Genomic DNA, 24,373 nt, shown 5'->3' on the forward strand with positions numbered 1-24,373 from the left:
ATATAAGGATTTTTGGATAAGATTTACAAATAGCCGCTTTCAGCCTCTGTAATTGAAAAATAGTTACTACCATGTAGTTTAAAATTCCACATGTAAAATTTTAAGACATTGTCATGGATTTTCAACTGTAAATTTCAAACTTTACGACTGTGAGTATTTTTCAATTCTAAAACTGAAAAGTTGTTAGCCGGCGCTATTACTTCAGGATTTTTTCTATCTCACGGATTTTACCCGAGATCTCTGATTAAGGATGGAGTGATGGTATCCAACCCTCAGTGGTCTTCTTCTATGTTTTAATGTTATTTTGCCAAGAATCTTACAAAATGAAAAAAAAAAGAGTTCATTTTGTTTGGGTGTATATATATCTAAAATAACTCTATGAAATGAATATAACAGGTGTATTATATGAAGTGGAACCAAGGAATGTGGTGTCTGTGCATTGTGACAGTGATAGTGACTGCAACTTTACTTTACTTTCCTACTATCAGGGTGTACAAAGGAAACCGATAAATCGAGAAAAAAACTCGATTAGTGGTTTGGTTTGACTTGGTTTGGTGTTGGAAAAAAAACCCGACCATAATTGGTTTGGTTTGATTTTAGCTTAAAAAAGTCAAACCGAACCAAACCGACCCGACATTACGTGTATTCGATTTTTAAAATATTTTATACATAAAAATATTTATTTGTAATGTAATTTGTAAATTTTCATAGTTTTTTGTTTTTTATAATATTATTTTAAGCTTGAACTTAGAATTTTGAATGCCAATAAGTTTTAGTTAGTAACTCAAATAAAGTTCAAATCAAAACCAACTCAACACTACTGCTAACAAAAGAAATTCAAGTCTAACATGAGGAATGACAGTAATGTTGGATATCTATTCTTTAGTTTTGCATAATTAGTTTAGAGCGTAAAAATACATAGCTTATTTTTTTCTCTGTCATGTAATTAATACTTATTAGCCATACTTATTTTAGCATAACTTAGTATTTAGATTAAAGTCATTTTTTTATGGCTTATTAATTAGCAATACTTATTTTAACCGATTTTATTATCTTTTTGTTGAATATTTAATACGATTGAATATTTTAATACGATGTCATCACCCATCTCACCTTTTGTGTAGTTTTCTTAAGAAACACCTTAGTTATATAATTGTATGTTACTAGGACAAGAAAAATATTTGAAGTAAAAGTCATATGTTTTGTATGAAGAGTTTTTCAGGAAAAAATCCGAAAAAACTGAATGACCCGAGAAAATCCGAAGTTGAAAAATTCGAATTTTATTGGTTTGGTTTGGTTTATAAATTTAAAAACCCGACGCAATTGGTTTGGTTTGGTATTTGAAAAACCTGAACCAACCCGGTCCATGTACACTCCTACCTGCTATATAGAAACATGAGTTTCTATATAGTTTAGTTATCAGTCTCTTAAAGAAAATTTTAAAAAAAGGTGGGCCTCAATATTCTTTAACAGTAGAAAAATTATTTTAAAAAAAATAAGGTGGGCCCCAATCTTCTATAATAGTATAGATTAAAAAAAATTAAGGTGGGGGTCCGCGTGGAGAATTAAGAGACAATTGCAAAAAAAAAAATTAAAATGGGATCCAGTGAAGAAGTAGGAGACAATTGCTAGGAAAAAAAATTAAAGGTGGAGTCTACGTGAAGAAGTAGGAGACAATTGCAACAGAAAAAAATATGATATTTAAATAATGATAATAAGTTCAGAAAATGGTAAAGGTATGCTTAGAGAAAATGTAAAGAAGAGAAGTTCGGGAAAAAAGAAATAACGATTTAAATTGAATACAAAAACTGCTAAAGAAGTCATAAAATCAAAATATTTAAAACTGTTACATCCCGTATTTTCGTGTGTTGGGAAGCGTGCGAGTTAAATGACATTAGTAACGGAAGCAAGGTTATCCCTCAACCTTATAGGCGGTATTGATGGTACAGATGTGTTATAAATATTAGAAGTTAAACAAAGCTAAGAAAATAAGTTTCGTCGAGGTTCAAAATTTATTTAAATGACATACAGTCCAAGCTATAACATCCTGTATTTTTGGACTAGGAAATCGAACCGTCCAGGATAAGCAAATTGTACCGATTGTAAGATTTGGTCATAGTCAAACATGAAAATAAAAGAATTCGGTGTACACGAGAAATGGAGTCTCGAGATGATTTAAGATGGAAAAGTGTGACGATGATGACTAGAAATAATATTTTATGTGTGGCAAATGAGGTTATGGACTAGTGTTATATTACACGGTCATGGTAATGAGTATATGAATTGTGTCGAAAATGATCACCATTTAAGTGAATTGAGATCAAGAAATTAATTATATGTGTAATTGGTTAAATGCTGGATTATAGTGGGGATGAAGGAATTAAATACTTAGTTATTTGATAATATTACGTGCCAACCATTCTACGTGGAAGTCTTGGAAATGAGGAGCATATGACTATGCAAATTTATGTAATGGGTGGCATATTTTTGTGCAGTGTGATCATTATCATTATGAGCTAAGTGGACCCCAAAACCCACTATAAAAGGATTTATATAGAGATCATTCTAGTGGGAACAATTCAAGTAAAATATTTGGGCAGTAACGATTTTTCCATGGAAAAGTTTGCAAACTTAGCAATCTTGTTTTGGAAACTAAAAACACTTAGGTAATGTTTAGGGGACAATATGTCCACGTGGGTCCCATGTGGGGAAAGATCATCTTTATGTGTAATTATAAGTATAGATAAATGTGGCTTTTGGGGCTGTCAACGTGGAGTGACCTTGTTAAATTATAATAGTGACTAATTAATCAAATGAGTAGCTAGTGAAGTGGTAGCAGTCCACGTGTTTTATTTAAAGTGGGCTACAAGCTTGCAAATATATATACATACACGTTGTGTCTTGGTGTCAAATGGATGATGATTATTAAAAGAGTTGGTCAGCCATGGTGCACGTGAAAAAGGGAAAAGTAGTGATGACTTTGTGTCATTTTTTTTATATACATAATGGAAGGGAGGGGTCCTTTGGATTTTCATTACAAATGAAACCATTTATTTGTTGAAGAAAAGCAAGGCCAACAGCAGCAATGGACAAGCAGCCATGGACGTGCTTGTTGCTGCCAAGGAAAAAAAACCTGCCCCTTATAAATTAATTAGTAGTTCATTAAGAGATCGAGAACACCTGTTTTTAGGGAGGTTGAGATAAACATTCACACTTCATTTTGAGAAAGGAATTGAGCAGCAACGTTCAAGTAATTATGGTGAAGCTTTTGCTTCAATTGAGAATTGGAGGCAGCAAGTTCAAGCCAACTAAAGCTTAGATAATTTGGGATCGATGGTGACAACGAACTTCTTTCTTACAAGAACATATGCAGCAACTTGTTTTAATTTTAAGGTAAAATTCCATTCCATCTTTATTTTGTCTTAGTTTGTTTAGCCCTTAACCAACTAGTTGGGGATGGAAAATTATGGAAGATAAACTCAAAACTTGTGTTAAGACTTGATGATTTAGTGGGCTGCCTTGGAACATAATATTGTAGTGCTATGCTTCATGAATTTCAACGAAGAAAGTGTATAAAGATATTGTATACGAGCATATATTGGACTGGTCTGGTATATACTCTCATGTGATGATGATTTAAGTTCAAAAAGGATTAAAGAAGGTTGTAGTTGTTGTTGCTGTTGTGTTTGTTGTTATATTTTGGATATACGAAAATAAAGAAGTGGATATAAGCATTGGCATCCGAATGAATATTGGGCTGTTTTGGAAATAATTTAAGGATGGATTTAATTCTAGTTTAATATGAAATTGTTGGTATTGTTGTTGTTGGTACTTTGATTGATGTTTGGCTAAATTGGAATTTCTAGAATTATTAAGTTTGCAGGGAAAATGCTGCCCAAATTTTGTTAAATTTCATTCGTACTTGGATTGGTTAGTAAGTGATGTGGATAATCTAACTGTGGCCTATGTTATCTTAATTTTAGACCTGCGAGCTCGAGAAGTAGACGTTGGACATTAGATAGAGTTCAAGGTATGTGAGTCTAGTCCTTTCTTTCTATGGCATGAATTTTATAGCTTGACTCTCTTTTTATCCATGAGTTTCCTTAAGTTCCGGAAAATATGAGTCTATGTCCATAATTAGCAACACAAGGTAATGAGTAAAGTATAGAAATCCCAATACTCATGTTGTGATGATCCTATGATGTTAATGATGCTATATATTGCTTACACTCACCTTATATGCTAATTCTTTCAAGGTGAGGCAGAATGTCAATGAATGTTCCATAATGACGTCGGAAGCCACCGACCTTACGTCAGATATAGTTATGGCTTTTGATTGGACTCTTATGCATGTTATATATATATATATATATATATATATATATATATATATATATATATATATATATATATATATATGTATGTATTTTCTCACACCGCGCCGCGTTATAGTCGGCCGGGCAGACACGTAGATGTGCACACCACTATAGTGGGCAGCTTATACCCCGGACGCGGGAGGCCTGGACGCAGGATATGATTATCACACCGCTCCTACATAGACGGGCATCTTATACATTATCACACCGTACCTATATGGACGGGCTGTCACGCCTCGAACCATGGCCTGGACGTAACACGGCACTCGGTGCCTGACTGCATGTGACCGAGCGAACCACATGGCTTGTTGAATCATCATGATACATAACATAAGAGGAATACAACGTGGATGCATGATGAGCCTTTATAAAATGTAGTAAGTCATAATACTTAATAAAGTACTTGTTTAAACATGAGTGAGCCTAAATGGCTATACGACTCCAAATGTCTGACATGACATAACTGACTTGTCTAGTCTATGAAACCTCTATCATGAGTCTGACTGGAAAACATACTTACTGGGACAAGGCCCCCAGCATACCTTTAGATGCAAAACTAAATAAAGAAATACAATGTCTAAATCCCGAATGAGATGGGGCTCACCAATAAGCTGGTACGTGCAAATCCTAATGAGCAGAAGCGTCGTCCTGTAAATCCGTACCTGCATCGTGAAATGCAGGCCCCCGGGCAATAAAAAGGGGACGTCAGCACATTGAATGTACTGGTATGTAAAGCAACCGAAAGAAACAACATGGGACATGGAATAAAATGATAAGAACTGAAACTGAAAACTTGGACATGAACATGAGCATGAGCATGAGTACATCTATATATATATATATATATATATATATATATATATATATATATATATATATATATATATAACATGAGTAAAAATATGATAAGTAGGGAGAGCATTTCATAAACCGACACATGATATCACCACGTGGATACGTGGAGTCTGGTACCTCGCCGGACAAGCAGAGCCCCTATACCTTGCCAGGGTATAAGGTGGTAACGTGCCTGATGGATCCATTCAGTGTAAAATTAGGGTATCGTCCTAACTGGGCGAAGCGATCCTTGTCCTATGGTGGCTACATAGTTTCAGGCTATCTGAGCCTTCTCGGTAATTCGTGCAACTCCCAAAAACATGAACATAATATAGTTGGCTAAGAAGCCCATGATTTTCGTGAATTAACTTGTACTTGTCTTGTAATCATGATTTCACAAAATAATTTGTAAACATGGTTTCATGAAATAGCTGGTAAACATGTTCTTGATTTATGAGTAATACAATAGTTCATAATCATATATTTGTAATTGATTTGAAAACATGCTTGTAACTTGCACAATAACATCGTACAGTTTCATATGAACATAATGAGAACACATGAAAAAGAATTCATGATTCATGGATTAAGCTAGGATTCCTAATATCCGTAATGGAAGATTAGGAATACAATAACGAACATAGATACAAAATTCATGTACATACATACATAATTACGGGCTACCAATATGTTGGGTTTAATGCCCTAGGATTTGAACTTCATAGATTTTACGAAACGGATCATGGGGAAGAACGTAGAGATTCCCACATGTGGGTGGAAGTTCTACATACCTTAACTTCCTGCTTTTGGGCGTATCACAATGTCCTCCAATCCCTTCAACTTTAATCTATAGCAATACAGGTCATAGGAATTCTATATTAGCAACAATATCCATGCTTTGTTCATCTAAGCATTTTATCAAACACTTGGTGGGCATGAAGCTTCACAGCCCTCATTAATGGTGTTTTCTTCACCAAATCCTCATTCTATTACTTCTAGCTAATTATACAATCTCAATTAGATGTAATTAACATCATTCTTCATCACCCATATGAATACAACAATCCCAAGTCAACAATCCAACAACTCTAGCATAGTTCATATAATTCTCTTCATCAAACCCAATTATTATTCTCCCAAGAATTCATCAATTCACAACTATAAATGATTAGGGAGTAGAAACATTATCTTTTATGAGTAGTCACCACGAAATCAACATCCCCAAGTTCGATTTTTAGCTTAGAATGACGGCAACAACTTGTACTACACTTTATCCTTACGAGCCTCGGGATTCGGGGCCTTCAACTTGGTTGATTCTCTACTTTCTCTCTCTAATTGTCCTCTCTCTCCCTTTCTCTCTCTAAAATCTGAAAATATGGAGGAAATGGGGCTGCTAGGGTTAACATTTCCCTTAAATACCAAGGGAAAATGGGTTTGACCCAACTTGAAATTGGGTTGGGACCTTTCTGTCTTAAAACATCCATATCTCCCTATCCCGATGTCACTTGTGGGCCCACGACCTATGGTTGGAAAGGTATTTCAATTATCTACAACTTTCATTCTTTGAGTTTTCCCAAATTCCCAATTTATGATAGGGTTATGGCCTCCCGAAGTCAGGTGACCCGAAATGTACTTACGGACCAAGATACGCCCCATGTTACGGTCCCGTAACACGAAGTACGGACCGTAACTTGGTACCGTACCTTGGTGAAAATTTCCAGTGAGGTTCTGGAAATTTTCTCTGTGTTACGGCTCACTGTTACGGCCCGTAACGTCACCGTAACGCAGACGAAATTTTTAGCGAATAGGATTCAGTAAAATGGGCATAACTCTTTGCACAGATGTCCGTTTGAAACCCATAATATACCGTTGGAAATCTATTTCAAAGGGATACAACTTTCATCAAGAAAGTTTTCCCAAATACCCAACAGATTTTCAGGAAAATCGACTGGAAGGCAGACCTATCGAAAATTTAGCCGATTCTATAGGATTTCAAGTGCCTTACTATTAGCCATATTGAGACGATCATATCTCCTTGCTCCGATCTCTGATTGGCTTGGTCCTTATATCGTTAGAAATGTATTTCTACATACTACAACTTCATTAATAGTACCTTCCCAAATTCCATACCGATCAAGGAATTATCGCTGCCCGAAATAGGCCTATCAACCATTTTCGCAAAACGTTCAAACCTTCAATGTTTCCACTAGAACTCTAATGATATGAGCTTAAACTCAGTTCCAAGATGCGGGGTGTTACACGGGAAGCTTATATATGTATACATACATGACATGATAATGATTATGAGTAAGTCAGCATGCATTATTTCAGTTAGATTTGATAGCCAGTACAGATTGCTCCTTCTTGATGCCTCCTTATCTCATTGATGCCTTCATATTTCATTGATATATTATTACTGTTTATGCCTCTCATACTCAGTACAATATTCGTACGGACGTCCGTTTTCTTCGGACGTTGTGTTCATGCCCACAGGTAGACAAGGAGGTGAGCTTGATCCAGATTCTTAGTAGCTGTCAGCTGATTGAGAGCACTCCATTGTTCGGAGGTGCTTATGTTTATTATTTTGGTTCCTATATGTATTTCGCGCACGACGGAGTCTTGTTCCGTCTATATGTATAAAATGTCAGTAGAGGCTCGTAGACGCGCAGTGTGGGTTAGATGGTCTCACAAGATTACTATGTTATATTTGTATATGTTATTTTGATAGCCTAAGGGGCACGTGTATATAAAATCATTTGTGTTTTCAAATGAAAAATGGTTGTCTTATGATTATGAGATTATGAATAATAAAGAAATGTAAAATGGTTATGACGAGTGAGGAAACGAGCGATGCTCGGTGGTTAGCCCCGAGTGCCCGTCGCGGCCCTAATCGGGTCATGACAAAAACTTATACCTTTGGGTATAAGTTTAGACACATACGTCTCACACCAATAATGAGGAATAAATCAAGAAGACGAAATATAAACAGTCTTCTATAATACTCCCTCCGTTTCAATTTATGTGAACCCATTTGACTGGGCACGACATTTAAGAAAGAGTGAAGACTTTTGAAACTTGTGGTTCAAAATAAGTCTTGAATATTTGTGTGGCCGTAAATCATTTCATAAAGTGAATTTGTTTTCAAATTAGGAAAGAGGTCATTCATTTTGACACAGACTAATAAGGAAATAGGTTCACATAAATTGAAACAGAGGGAGTAGTAAATTTAAAAAAAAAAAATTAAGGTGGGGCCCACTCTTCTATAATAGTAGAAAAATCTTTTAAAAAAGAATTAAGTTAGGACCCACTTTTCCTAATGTGTAGTACCAATAAATAAATAAAATTAAGGTGGGATCCACTCTTCCATAATAGTAGATCCACGTGAAGAATTAGGAGATCAACCTCCTGCTCATGTACAAAATAAAAAAAAAGGTGGGAATCCACATGTGTGCTGTGGTTCCTACCAAAACTTTCTCCCCATTTTTAGGCTCATTGTCACTTATGCCCTTATTTTGTGTTGTTGTTTAATTTTTGTCCCTCAAAAAAATAAAAAATAAAAATTGTGGGGTATAAATTTATATTTTTGCATCATAATATCTCACAAGTTATGTTCCGCACCATTAAAAACTTATGGCCACTAGGCATAAAATTTAGGAAAACTAACAGCCTATGTCTATTTGGAAAAAAATATTTACCTGAAATGACTCATATTTTTAATATTACCCAAAATAACCCTTTTATACATTATTATACACTTTTGTATAAGATCGACACATTATTTACCGTAAGTGTGTAATGTTGTATATCGTGTGTATAAATACTATTGTAAAAAAAGTTGGCTATACAAATGTAAATTAAAAATAAACTATGTGGATATAATATTTTATGCTAGATTGTATATTATTGAAATTATTCCTAAAATTAATTGTTAAAGGCAAAAATTAAATACTAGCCCATTTGAAGGACAATTCGTGCAATATCTTCCATTTTTTTAGTTTTTAATTTGTAATAGACAAATTCCCTTTTGTAAAACTAAACTATATAAAAGCATAAGTTGAAGAAGTGGATCATCAACCAAGGGCAACCAAGGGCAATTTGATCAAAGCACTTGCCATTGAATAATTTCATTAGTTAAAAGTAGAATCTTACTGTAGCTTGGTATTAAATATATTCGTACTTTCCCTATTTTGCCCCTGCTTATAAAAGTTGCATCACAATAGATGATGTCATTTCAAGTGGCAGGTATTAATTATATTTTTGGCCACGTGTCACTTTTACACTCCTTTTACTTTTCACTATTTTATCATGCTCACATAATTTCACTTACTAGACAAATAACATTTGTGTATATCTATTAATGTTCGTCTATATATATGCAACGATAATATAAATTTAGGTATATTTATTAGCCATATAAAATATATCAATATAAAATATATATACTGTCACTACCCAATACATAAATCTTTATAATTGTACATAACTACATACATATAAGTACACCATATAATTTAAAGTGTTGGCGCACGGACATACGCCATCTAGTTATTTGTAGAAACGAAGATTATAACGACCGACCTCTTTGCTACAAGCGCATCTGTGTCTGCAACCAAAAATACTTCTGCAAAAACAAATTTACTTGTCAAGTAAAGGGATTCGACTGTGGTGATAAACCCGTCCTATGTATTAATTACGTGTGTCAGTGCCTCTCGTGAAAAAGAATTAAACAAGTTGTGACTTGTGACTTGTGACTTGTGACTTGTGACGTGCAAAAATTCACAAATTTTATGTGCACTATATCCTCTATATGTATAAGGTTAATAGTATAATAAGTTATACTTTTAAAGAGTTTTACTTTTTCTTTGTCCGAAAGAAAGTACAGTACTTATATCAACTACTTCCTCCCTTCGTTTATTTTTACTTGTCATCGGCTCATCGCTTCTTGAGAGTCAAACTATATGACTTTGATCACATTTTAAGATAAATTTTTTCATCACATTAATATAAGAATAATTGCAACTTATAGTATTTTTCGTATAGGTTTAGAAAATTTTAAAATATTGAATTATTCTAGTTCAATTTAGCTTCGAAAATAGTCAAATTGACTCTTGAAAAGCGAAACGTGTAAACGGATAAAGGAACATTATCAAATGCATTGGCAACCATGCTTAGCAAGACTATCACCCACCATGCTCTGCTTCTTGTATATATGATTAGGGTGTCATTAAGACAGGTTGGGCTGGTTTTGCACGGGTTAAAATGTGTTGAGTTAATAAATGAACAGTCTAAAAATTATTTGGGCTAAAAGGAGTTCAGCTAAAATCGGCTAAAAGCGGGTCATAACCCAACTCGCTCAACTCTTTCTCAGTTTTAGTTGTCTTTCTTTATTCTTATATACTAATTGTTTAAATACCTAATAAAACTATTTTTAATTTCTTTATTATGGTTACATATAACATATCAAATTTAAAAATGAATATCTTTTTAAAAATATTTTGATAAGATTTTCTGGGTCAATTTGGATTACAGAATCAACTCAATTTTTACATGGGTTGAACTAATAAATTGGAGTATTGGGCGGGTCATGTTTTCATGGACTAGTTTTGCCACCCACATGGTGGATCAAGTACATGCAATCACGAATAATGTTGAATCTGGCTGCTATGAAAAATTCATGATTTAATATATATTTCAGGCTAGTAGGAGGTTGGAGTGAGGAATAAGGATTGACGTCACTAAATCCATCGTAGCCCACTCCATCTACCTATCTACCTGAGGCCAATTGTTACACCCTCTTTCAAAATTGCAATCTCCGTCGAGTCGGAAAGGAATGAGTAATGGGTCGGAAAATCTGGCACAACCCTCTTGGATCTAGTAGGAGCACCAATAGGTAAGTTAATATCAATTCGGTGAAGAAAAAATAATTTAGTTGATGGCGAGGTTAGCTGACATTATAAGAATTTGCATAAATGAGAATGTGGTCGCTGGCAATTTTCCTTGCAATTGGCGGGATTGCCATTATTTGGGGGTGGTCTTTAATTTTTGTCCCTTAAATTACTGGTCTTTAATTTTGTCTTTCGCCTAAAATATTCTGAGGTTCTGAGTTCAAACCCCGCTTAGTCAAAAATAAAATCGCAAGGCAGAATTTGTTTGTAAAATTGGGCATATTCGGGTAAAAAATTTTAGTAGAGTAAAAAGAAATAAATAAGCCTTGCAAAAACCTCTGCCTTAAGGCAAATTTTTTCCTTAAGACAGAAGTTTCGCGGAGCCTTGCCTTGAAATTTTTTTTTTTTTTTTTTTTTTTTTACTAATAGGAGATTCAAATCCAAAACCTCGAGATATTTTCAAAGACTGTTTTTAAACGAAGAGCAAAAATTAAAAACCAACGCCTTTGAAGGACAATCCGTGCAAAAAAATGATTTCGCTTCTCCGTGCAGCCAAAAATTTCATAAAGTACTGAAATCACCTTTCTGCGACTATGGATTATGTCAAAAAGTTGTACCTAGGAACAAGAAATATTATGTCAAATATTTTAAATTATACACTAGTAATTTGTAGTATAATTAAACTAAACATCTAACAAGAATTACTCCCATGCACATCAAAATTTCTTCATTACTCCCTCCATTTCATAATAAGTGGTTTTTCAGGCTCATGCACATCCCTTAAGAAATTGCTCACTCAAGAAAATTAGGAGTATTTTTTTTAACTTACCTCTAATCAAGTTTTACTGCTTTCTAAAAAAAAGGTAGTTTAATGAATCTTGACTATTTAAATAAGGATAATCTTGGAAAAATCTGTCCAAAATCTTCTTGAAATCCTAAAACACCACTTCTTTTGAAAAAAATTGAAAAACCTAAAAAACAAATTATTATGAAACGGAGGGAGTACTATTTTATGCATAAAAAATCTTACTTTACTAATTTTTGCATGATAATCCCTATATTACTAATTCATATATTGTTAATCCTGCATAATTTGTATCTAAACCAAATGACCATAATTTGTATCTAAACCAAATGACCCCTAAGAGTAAATCTTTTGGGTCAAATCCCCAAATAAAATCCTACACGCTTTCTCCTCTCCCCAAACAAACTTTAATTTATGGGGTTCGTATCATGCAAAGTGTATTTCGTTAGTATAATTGCTTTATTTTTTGTCAAGAGAAATGCTGATGAGAAAGTTTGCCAGGAAATTTTTTTTCGTGAAAAATAATATATTCGTTCGTAACAACTAACAACACACACCCATGCATAGTGCATGCATTTTGTTCTTTAAAATTTGCTTGACGGAATGTTTAACTTGACTCTTTGAATTATCATTTACTATATATTCACACAATATGTTGCTTTATATATATATATATATATATATATATATATGTCTAATTACTAGTGCATAACATTTTAGTTTTCAACACATGAATATGACTCCAAAGATGATGGTTTCTCTTCTTCTTTTGTTGGTTACCGCAAGTAGTTGTCTCTCTCTCTCTATTATATCTATCTATATTATTATTTTTATATTTTGAGGGTTTTTTATTTGGTATCTAGTATCCGTTTTGGAACTGGGTTAATTTTATTCATGTCAACAAATCCCAGTTTCAGATAAAACGCTTTGTATCGAAGGTGATGAAATCTCTATTTAAAATCAAGGAGTAGTACTTACCAGACACAACATGGGTTATTTTATATTATTAGATGAATCGTATCTCTTTATTTTTCCCCCCTTGCTTTTTCTTTTGTTAAAGATGACGTCTTACTTTTCTTATTCTACCTTGATGTCGTGTTTCTATCATTCTAAAATTGCATACTCAAATCGTCAGCAATTTTATTCATGCAACCAGTATAATTAACTTTCCTCGCCTAATTTTGGATAGCTTGAAACCCTTAATTCAGAACTTTTGACTTAGAGAGAGCTTGAAGTCGCCGTGGAGGCCGGAATTATAGGGTTTTATCTTCTCTTCTCTGTATTACTTGTTTTTACGTTTTTATTTGGATGATTTGTTGTTTCTCTTCTATGTCTATGTGGAGCTAAACTCTTTAGTTCTAGGGTTGACATTTGATTATCGTTTATATATATTGATTTTCCAAAAAAAAAAAAAAAACTTTCCTCGCCTTCTTTTTCATTTTTCCTCTTCTTTTATGTTTTATTTTTTGTACAATCATTATATATCCCGAGCTCACTAATCTGACTAATCTAAATTGGTAAAAGTTATACGGAGCTAGTCTCTTTTCGGATGAGTTTTTGAAAAATGTGCAATGTTCGAATTCATTGAAAAGTAGCCACTTTTGATGCAGATTACAAAAATTAGCTATTTTTCAATTACAAGTCCGAAAATGGTTGTTTGCTTAATTTTACCCTCCGAATTCACGCGCATAAAGGGCCATTAAGTGGGTATGTTCTCTTTGCCAAAAAAATGTCTGTTTCCACCAATGGCAAAACTAGAATTTTTACCAAGAGGCGTCAAAATATAAAAAAATAAAGTTACAAAGAAAACAAGAGCATTCAACACATAATATATATCAAAAAAAAAATCATTTACACAGTGTATTCCAACAAAGGGGTATCAATATATATGTGGCTCCGCCATTGTTCCAGGAGTCGAGCCTAGACCTCTAGTTAAAAGTGAAGGGATCCTCTATATCCATCTCACCACAACACGCATTGGTCTTCTATGTCTAATGTTATTTCACCATGCATTTATCTTTATTTTATTTTTGGGTATATATATTATTTAGTCTAACTCGATGAAATGAATATAACAGGTATATTCTATGAAGCGGAACCAAGGAATGTAGTGTATTTCTATTGCCACAGTGACAGTGACTGCAACTTTATATGTAAAGATCCAGGTCATAAGGTTCAACCTTTTTGCTACAAGCGAACATGTGTGTGTGACCGCCGTTTGTTCTGCACAAATGCATTTACTTGTAAATTTGAAGGAATCTCATGTAGAGATAGAAATACTCCCCAATGTATTAAAAACGAGTCCAGAGCCTAAAGGGTATAAAAATACACGGTTTTTACCAAAAGGGAACGTTAAAAATTTATTATACCAAAACGGGTATATCGTGGGCTGATCCACGATATACCCCAATTTTTTTTTTTAAATTGTCAGAAAACGAAAACGAAAAAAAAAATTTACAAGTATAACGTGGACTGATCCACGTTATACAATATAAATTGTATAACGTGGATCAGTCCACGTTATACAATTAAAACTTGTATAATGTGGACTGATCCACGTTATACAATTTATATTGTATAACGTGGATCCGTCCACGTTATACTTGTAAATATATTTTTTTTTCGTTTTCCAAATAACGTTGTCTAGATTTAAATCATATTCGGTTATGTTATCAATAAAAAATTTTTATTGATTTTTTAAATTTTTAAAGGATGATTAACTCAAATAAATATTTTAACACATGCAAATAATTAAATGTGTTATATATGCGAACAGATATAAAAAATTAAATATAAGTTAAATAAACGTCATACATTAACTAAATGGTAAATGTTAAATTACATACTAACTATTAAACTGCACAAGACATGTTATATATTCTTGAAAGAGTACATAAAGAAACAACAATTGTGCAAGTTAAGAAAAAACATAAAAACCAACAAGCAACAACAACTACTGATTTCTATCGGGGCAACGATTCTTGTTATGACCTGTTTGCTTGCACGTACTACACTTTCTAGCCATGCGAGCAGGAGCTATATCCATTTCATTCCTCCTTCTAGTTGTACTCCGTGCTCCTGAAGTTCGCTCGTATTCAGTGTTTGCAATTAAACTGAAGGGAGAAGGTGGCAAATATGCCTCATCACCCAACGGTGAAAAATTTTCACTGTACGTTTGCTTATAAAACCTGCAACTGTAGTACTTGCTAACATAGGTCTTTGGTTGAATTCCGCGAATATCACAAAATTTAATTGCATGTGAACATGGCATATGGTAGTTTCTCCACTTTCCACACGAACATTTTTTCCCTTCGGCAGAGACTTTATGTATATTTCCGCCCTTACCTTCGTGTGCAAATGTTAGAATCTCAAAGACCCCTTCAGTTGCATTGTATTGCTGCATGTCAGTATGCTTTAGGGACCTCTCCCAGTATTCATCAAACTTCTTTTCAACAGCGCGCGACCAAAAATTTTTATCCGCAATCAACAAATCAGCAAGGGTGCTTCTCTCAACAAGATTTTTAAACGTATAACGGACCATGGCAATAACTGGCAATCCACGAGCTTTCTTCAATAAACCGTTATAAGATTCGGAGACATTCGTTGTCATAGCCCCCCACCTATGACCGTTGTCCTTATGCAATGTCCATTTTTCCTCCGGAAGAGCTTTTAACCACAAATACGCTGGAGATGACATTGTTTTGATTTGTTTCATCCTCATTTTATACTTCTTCTTCTGGTGCTCTGTAGCCGCCAACCACATTAGCTTCTCAAGGTCACTACTGAGGAACTTTTTATTGAAGTTGCTTTTCAAATGCCGAACGCAAAACCTATGGTGTGTGGATGGTGGTTGTAACCAATCATGTGTTTGGACACATTGCAAGATTTCTTGATGACGGTCAGAAATAAGTCCAATTCCTTGTCTCTCACGAACAATATGTCTCCACAACAACACAAGGAACCACGTCCAGGACTCAAAGCTCTCACGTGCAACAATAGCATATGCAAGTGGAAAAATGTTATTGTTTGCATCAATTCCAACAGCAATTAGCAGTTTCATCTCATACTTACCGTACAGATGAGTACCGTCTATTGAGATGACAGGCCTGCAACTTTTGAATCCATCGATGCTTGGTTTATAAGCCCAGAACAGAAACTTGAAGATGTGTTCACCTTGCATTGTAGTTGATTGGTGCTCCCACTCAACAACGGTCCCCGGATTGAAATATTTTAAGGCAGCCATGTATCGTGGCAATGTCTTGAAAGAGGTTTCAAAATCACCAAATACCATTTCAATAGCTTTCTTACGCCCCTTTTGTGCTTTTCTATAACTAGGAGTAAAAAAATGCAATCCTTTTATTTTTTGCTGAACTGACTTAATACTGATGTATGGATTGACCATAATATATGGTATCAATGTAGTAGCAATTAGGTGACTGTTCAAATTGGAATGATCCTTTCTGTAATCATCTGTCAGACAACTGTGGTGGAGATCCGCTTTGCCTGCCTTCCACATACCACTTGAAATTTCTCTAAAACGGATCATCCACTCACACCCCAACATATGACGCTTGCAAATAACCCTCCAAAATTTACCTTTGGATTGATCACAAATGAACTCTTTCTTTTCTTTGAGACAATATAGTCTCACTGCGCCTTTCATTTCCTGCTTGTTCTGAAATAACATACCTAATTGCATAGTACAAGAAAAATTATCAACCCCTTAAAAATGATCCAATAAATAAAAAGAATATTCATTGTCACCATACTAACCTGATCTGATAAATTCAGGTTTATTACAATCCCAAAGTGCAGATCGAATTGGACCGTCATCTCTCATGAAGGCAAAATCATCCGGGCCTTCTTCTGTGTTGTCCAAATATGGAATCGCATTAGAATGGTAGCTAACGTTACCATCACTCGGAGTAGTAATGTCTTCATCAGAATGACCATCACCATCAGATGAGTGATCATCGTCTGTTTCTGTTTGATCTAATGGGATATCACTATCTGACTTATCGGAGTGATCATTAGCTACGTCGTTATTGCTCACAATTTGTGTGAGCTGAGTCAACACGGGGTTTTCTTCAAAATCGTTACACCTACATAAATAAATAAAATTAAAATTTAAAAAGATTATATTAACCCCAAGGACAAATTAAAAAATAAAAAATAATCAAAATAACATGCCGATTACAAAATGAAAAATAAAAATAAAGTTATATTATAAAAATAGTGCATGAGAACAAAATAACATGTTGTATTCTTTTTATTTTCCATGAATGAACAATGAAAGAGGTTAGTTAGAATTTGCGGTATAATAATTTACATAGTTATCCTGAAAGTTATATTATAAAATAGTACATGAGAAATAAATAATATGTTGTATTCTTGTGATGGTTAAATGCACAAAGACATTGAATAGAACGTAAATGAGAAAGTTTTCATAAAACATCGTTATATTACCTTTCTGTAAATGACTCTACTTGAGTAGGGTGATATCGAACTATACTCCCGCCATCTAATTCAGTTGTATCTGGAGCACTACTCGGTCCAGGAATATCACAGCTCTGCATAGTACAACCAAAGTTATGAGTCCACCTTCGTGCAAGAGCCGTGTGTGGCGGAAGAGCCCTGCATGGTGGCTGCATCGGTATAATGCGCTCCCAAGCCCAAACCTATATTAAAAAATAAAAATAAATACATAAAAACCTTATAACTATCAAATAGGACAACCAAATAAAATTATATAATTTTAAAGGTCACGTACCTGCAATAAGGAAATGAATCCACACACATCCTTCGCTTTCCTCAACGAAGCATGGCATAAACAAGTATACAAATATGACAATGCAGCCGCTCCCCAAGCTTGTTCATTCATTGCTCTAAGGTCACGCATGTCAAGCAAATAATCTAAATTCAGTAAGTCACCGGACTTATCCGGAAATATCGTGCCGCCACAAAGCCATAGCAAGTACAACCTAACCCGCTGTTGCACATCAATTTCTGGGGTCTGATCTGTAATATCATCTAAGCCTCTAATATATTCAATTAATTTATGTACTTCTAACCTACTAACACCATTAAAACAATCCAGACCGGGTGCCCAACCAGTAAGCTCATGGATCAATTGTTGCCACCCACCAATATCGATATATCTAGCATTAAGATTATTCAAGGGATAACCATCAACAACCAAGCCAAACATGACCTCGATATCTTGTAATGTGATGGTCGCCTCACCTGTACGCAGATGAAAGGTGTGCGTCTCAGGACGCCATCTCTCTATAAGTGCAGTGATGACTGCCCAATCATATGATACACATCCTACCTCTATTACTCCCCTAAATCCACACAGGCCAAAGTAGTCAAGGATGCGATGATGAAAAGGATGACGCCTCACATGCTTCCAAAATTCAGTATCCGCGCGGCGAGGAAACAGGCATCCGGTCGGTCCTCTCAAGGAACCATCCCACACAGCCTCTGATCGATGCTTCTCCTGGAGTGTTAACACATCGTACACTTCTGGTCCCGGATGTACGCATACCCGTGGAAACTCCATACCTTATACAAAAAATAAAAATAAAGTCCAGATCAAGTTATTTGGAGTAACTCACTATTAAAAAAATATATTATATAAAAATCCATAACAAAATATATTGTATAACAATCCATAACAAAATATATTGTATAAAAATCCATAACAAAATATATTGAAGAAATTACAGGTTCTGCAGTCATAAATTACTATGGTAATGCATAAATACATCAAACAAAGCAACATTCACAAAAAGGGAGGAAAAAAATTCGATTCTTTGACACATTTCACAATTCTTTTTTCCTGTACCGAAAATGTCATCATCGGTCTATTATTGGCAATATCCAGTTCCACAATGTTTCAACTTGTAAAACGTGGATTGATCCACGTTATACAATATATTTTGTATAACGTGGATTGATCCACGTTATACAATATATTTTGTATAACGTGGATCAGTCCACGTTTTACAAACATCCACAACACTAACAAAAATAACAACAACATAACAATTCCTAACAAAATATATTATTTAGTTATTCAGATCTTTTATATAACAATCCACAAAAATAACACTAACATAACAACAAATTTCTTCAAAAGTGCTACTAAACAAATCGGACCTTTTATATAATAATGCTTCTAACAATCATATTTTAAGTTCAAATTAAAATAACACAAAATAACAGAAACGTATTAAATAACACAAATAAAAAATAACAATTAAGATATATAAGACAAACAGATCTATATCTATTATAAATATACAACAACATAACAATTCCTAACAAAATATATTATTTAGTTATTCAGATCTTTTATATAACAATCCACAAAAATAACACTAACATAACAACAAATTTCTTCAAAAGTGCTACTAAACAAATCGGACCTTTTATATAATAATGCTTCTAACAATCATATTTTAAGTTCAAATTAAAATAACACAAAATAACAGAAACGTATTAAATAACACAAATAAAAAATAACAATTAAGATATATAAGACAAACAGATCTATATCTATTATAAATATACAATATTATATGAGTTAGAAAAAATACCTCAATTTAAATAGCAATAATAGATAAAGCTGAAGAAGCTACTTCAAAAATTAGATTGTTTTGCAGGGTTTAAAAAAAAATAGAGGAGAAGGAAAAGTAGAAGAAGATAGAGCTTCTGTAAGTAATGGAGGAGAATGGAAGATTTTAGGAAAGACAACGAAGGGAATGAAGAAGCGGCGGAAGATTTTAGGGAAGGGAACGAAGGTAAATATTTTAGGGCAAAAGGATCAGTCCAAATATACAAATAACTTGTATAACGTGGACTGATCCACGTTATACAATATAAATTGTATAACGTGGATCAGTCCACGTTATACTTGTAATTTTTTTTTTTCGTTTTCGTTTTCTGACAATTTAAAAAACAAAATTGGGGTATATCGTGGATCAGCCCACGATATACCCGTTTTGGTATAATAAATTTTTAACGTTCCCTTTTGGTAAAAACCGTGTATTTTTATACCCTTTAGGCTCCGGACTCTATTAAAAACACCTGTCAATGCCCTTCACCTTGGTAAAAAAGAAACAAGTTGTGAACTACAAATATTCACAAACTCTGCATGATCACTATCACCAATAAGGTTAATATAAGATATACTCTTTAAAGAAGGAAATCTTTCTTCTTCTTTTTCTTTTTGGCCAGCCGGGAGATATCATTTGGTACGCGGGTTTGGATAAATGGGATATCCCATGGGATTATTTTGTTATACCTTCTATATGGGATAGTAATCCCACCATTTTAGCACAAATGGTGGGATAAGATAATCCCAGTAATAATTAATACCAAAAATCAAACGCGAAATAAAGTAATCCCTCATTTTATCACCAAAAATAATACCCTTATCCCAGAACTAATTAATGTAATACCTAAAACTAAACGCGAAATAAAATAATCCCACATTTTATCCCGGGAATATTACCTTACCCCTTATATTACTAACTATAACGGAACATTATCAAGTATAATGTAACCATGCTTAGCAAGATCACTATCAGCCATAATGTTCGGCTCCCCGTATATGTGATACAACTGCATATCACCTAGCTGGTGGATCAAGTACATACAGCAAGAGCAGAGAGTATTACTTATGACGAGTTCGGACGAACCAAAAAGCAAAGCCAGTTGCCTTTACTTAGATCTTATATTTGTATTGTGAAATCCATTAAATATGTATGAAGACTTAGCTGCAAACCTAGTAATTACTAAGACAAGTTATTGGTTCGATGACAAATTTAGAACTCTGCATGCAATCACGAATAATGTTATAGCATATGCTAGTAGGTTATCGGTGTCTAGCATGTCAATTACCTCTCTTCGCATCTAGCTTGATTTTCAGCCTAAAATGTCATTAAATCCGGAAATCTCCTTTATGGGACTAAGGATTGTATCAAATATTTGTAGCTAGGAACAAGAAATATATGCCATCCCCAGTTCACGAGTCAACTTGGAATATTAGTCTATTATAAAACTTCTCCCATAGCACTCAGCAGTGAGACAGAAGAGCCTAATACAATTTGACTAGTGCTAGACACAAAACGATAACCACTTCATCAAGCCATTGCAAGCCTATATATATTTTTGTCATAGTGCAAATTGCCAACGAATGACTATATTTGCAAGGTCGGATTCCCTGTAGCTTGATCCAGTGCTGGCCTAAGATATCGTCGATGGTAGAAAAATAATAAATAAAAGCGCAAAATCCGCCTCAAAACTTGAAATCTTTCTCGTTCGACTTGCCGTCTTTTCCTGCATCTTGCGCTTCTTCCTCTCATTCTGCAGCAGTTTCATCAAATGTCATCTCCCTCAACTTCATCTGCATAGAGAAATCAAAAGATGATTAGCTGTGAGAGAAAAAAATCTTACACTGGTATAGCCCAATGCAAACAACCATCAAACATCGTCATGTAAAAGTACATCAAATAAAAACTGTATCATTTCTATTGTCAAAATTTTGATGAAATACCAGACGGTTGAGAATGATGATGAAAGAGATTAATCCCGTGATTATTCTCATTGATGGAATTGGTAAATATACCATCGTTACAATGTCCTATTAGGATACAAAATATACTAACCTAAATTAGAAGATTTACAAAATATTCTATGAGTACATATTTACATTATCTATCACACCCCCGCAGTCGAAACGGGAGGTTTACGAACGCTGAGACTGTCCCGAAAATCCTCAAATAAGACCTGTGGTAGTCCTTTAGTGAAAATATCAGCGAGTTGATATCGGGACGGAACATGAAGGACACGGACGTGGCCGCGCGCCACCTTTTCACGAACAAAATGTATATCCATCTCAATGTGCTTGGTGCGCTGATGTTGGACTGGATTTCCGGACAGGTAAATGGCACTGACATTATCACAATAAACTAAAGTAGCCTTAAGGATCGGACAATGTAGTTCCAAGAGAAGATTACGTATCCAGCATGATTCGGAAACAACATTAGCGACCCCCCTATATTCTGCTTCCGCACTAGAGCGGGAAAGAGTAGGTTGGCGCTTAGATGACCAGGATATCAAATTATCTCCCAAAAACACGCAATAACCCGACGTCGAGCGTCTGGTGTCTGGACATCCCCCCCCCCCCCCCCAATCAGCATCAGTGTATGAAACCAAATCAGTAACTGACGATGAGTAGAGATGCAAACCATGATCAAGTGTACCCAGAATATACCGAATAATCCGCTTAAGAGCATGCATATGTGTATCTCGTGGAGCATGCATATGAAGACAAATCTACTGTACAGCATAAGAAATATCCGGTCTAGTGAAGGTAAGATACTGAAGAGCACCTGCAAGGCTCCGGAAATGAGTGGGATCGTCACACAGATCGCCAGAAGAGGCACTGACCTTCGGTTTAGTGTCAACCGAAGTGGAAAAAGGCTTACACGAGGACATTCCTGCACATTCAATAATGTCCGCCGCATAACTACGTTGTGATAGAAACATACCACCCTTGTGACGGGTCACCGCAATGCCAAGAAAATAGTTCAAAGGACCTAAGTCCTTCATAGCAAATTCTGAGCCAAGAAGGTCCATAATAGAACAGCGGAGAGCATCTGACGAAGCAGTAAGAATAATATCATCCACATATAGTAAAATGTAAGCCAAGTGGTGGCCTTTGCGATAGATGAACAAGGAGTGGTCAGACCTGCTATTAGCAAAACCAATGGAAGAAACAAAGTCAGCAAATCTTTTATACCAAGCTCTCGGTGCCTGTTTAAGCCCATATAAGGACTTGCGCAACAAACACACATAATCGGGACGAGATGGGTCTCTAAAAACCATAGGCTGATGCATATAAACCTTCTCCTTGAGCTCGCCATGAAGAAATGCATTTTTGACATCCAACTGATGAATGGGCCAATGCTTAGATAGAGCTAGGCTTAAGACAGTGCGGATCATTGCTGGTTTTACGACCGGACTGAACGTCTCACCACAATCAATGCCAACCTGCTGTGTTTTTTCCATCACCTACAAGCGGGCTTTATGCCTCTCAAAATCACCATTAGACTTTTCTTTATGAGTAAAACTCCACATAGACCGAATAACATTCACATTAGGTGGACGGGGTACCAAATCCCACGTCTTATTTTTAATAAGAGCATCATATTCATCATCCATGGCCAATTTCCAATTCGGGTCACATAGCGCATCCAACGGTTTACGAGGTATGGGGGACTTGGTAACCGTCGCATATAGATTAAATGGGTGCTTGGGTTTAAAAATGTCGCGTTGACTACGAGTGACCATGTGAGTGCGGGTATTGGGCTGTACAGGTATAGGAATGGACGAAGGTGGCGGGCTGGTGGCAAGCTGGTGGGGGAGAGAGACAGACTGGTCCGGCATCGAGGACGACGGAGGTTGCTGCCTAGGTTGGGAGGTGTCGCCGCGGTACTGTGTCGCGGGCAGCGATGGAGGGCTGGCGGCTATATGATGGATCAAGTAAAGGGAGAGGCCATCATCAAAGAAGTCATAAGTGGTGGGAGCCGGAGTATGGATTTCGGAAAACGGAAATTGAGTCTCATCAAATAAAACGTGACGACAGATAATGATTTTATTTGAAGATAAATCAAAACATTTGTAGCCACGATGGTTTGGTGGATATCCCAAAAAGACACATGGAGTTGACCGAGGGTGCAACTTGTGAATAGTAGTAGACGGAAAAAGGAGATAAAATAAACACCCAAAGACTCGGAGATGAGAATAAGACGGTTTCCGTTGGTAAAGGACCTCTAAAGGTGATTTGTGACCCAATAGCTTACTTGGTAAAATTTTAAGGAGATACGTCGTCATTTGCAATGCATGATGCCAAAAAGACGGAGGAATGAAAGCACGAGCAAGAAGAGTCCGAATGACATTATTTAGTGAACGAATTTTTCTTTCTGCTTTCCCATTTTGAGAGGATGTATGAGGACACGAAAGACGGAAAGACATCCCATTGGACGCACAAAGCTTTCCGAATTGGCTATTAGTATATTCCCTCCCATTATCACATTGGACATTCTTGATAGGACGTTCAAATTGAGTAAGAATGTGGGTCCTAAAATCCATGAATTTTGAGTAAACATCAGATTTTCTAGCCAAAGGGAAAGTCCACAAATAGTTGGTAAAATCATCCAAAAACAGAACATAATAACGATGGCCCATAGAACTCAAAATCGGAGAAGTCCACAAATCACTATGAATAATGTCAAACGGAAACAAAGTTTCGGACATAGAACTAGCAAATGGCAACTTAACATGTTTACCAAGAACACAAGAATAACAAATACTAGATGAACTAGAACTATTACATTCAATGCTTTTATTACGCCTAAGAAAATCCAAAATAGAAGCTCCTAGGTGGCCCAAACGATCATGCC

The 24,373-nt window shown here is 35.2% G+C and overlaps 1 long non-coding RNA gene across 1 annotated transcript; it reads left to right on the forward strand.

Moving 5' to 3' along the window:
* Positions 1 to 2,663: 2,663 nt before the first annotated feature.
* Positions 2,664 to 7,969, forward strand: LOC132617665 (uncharacterized). Its single transcript, XR_009573808.1, has 3 exons — positions 2,664 to 3,393; positions 3,984 to 4,030; positions 7,704 to 7,969. It is a non-coding gene; the product is annotated as an uncharacterized LOC132617665 (long non-coding RNA).
* Positions 7,970 to 24,373: the final 16,404 nt, after the last annotated feature.

This window comes from Lycium barbarum, chromosome 11, assembly GCF_019175385.1.
Source record: "Lycium barbarum isolate Lr01 chromosome 11, ASM1917538v2, whole genome shotgun sequence".
Taxonomy (NCBI): domain Eukaryota; kingdom Viridiplantae; phylum Streptophyta; class Magnoliopsida; order Solanales; family Solanaceae; genus Lycium; species Lycium barbarum.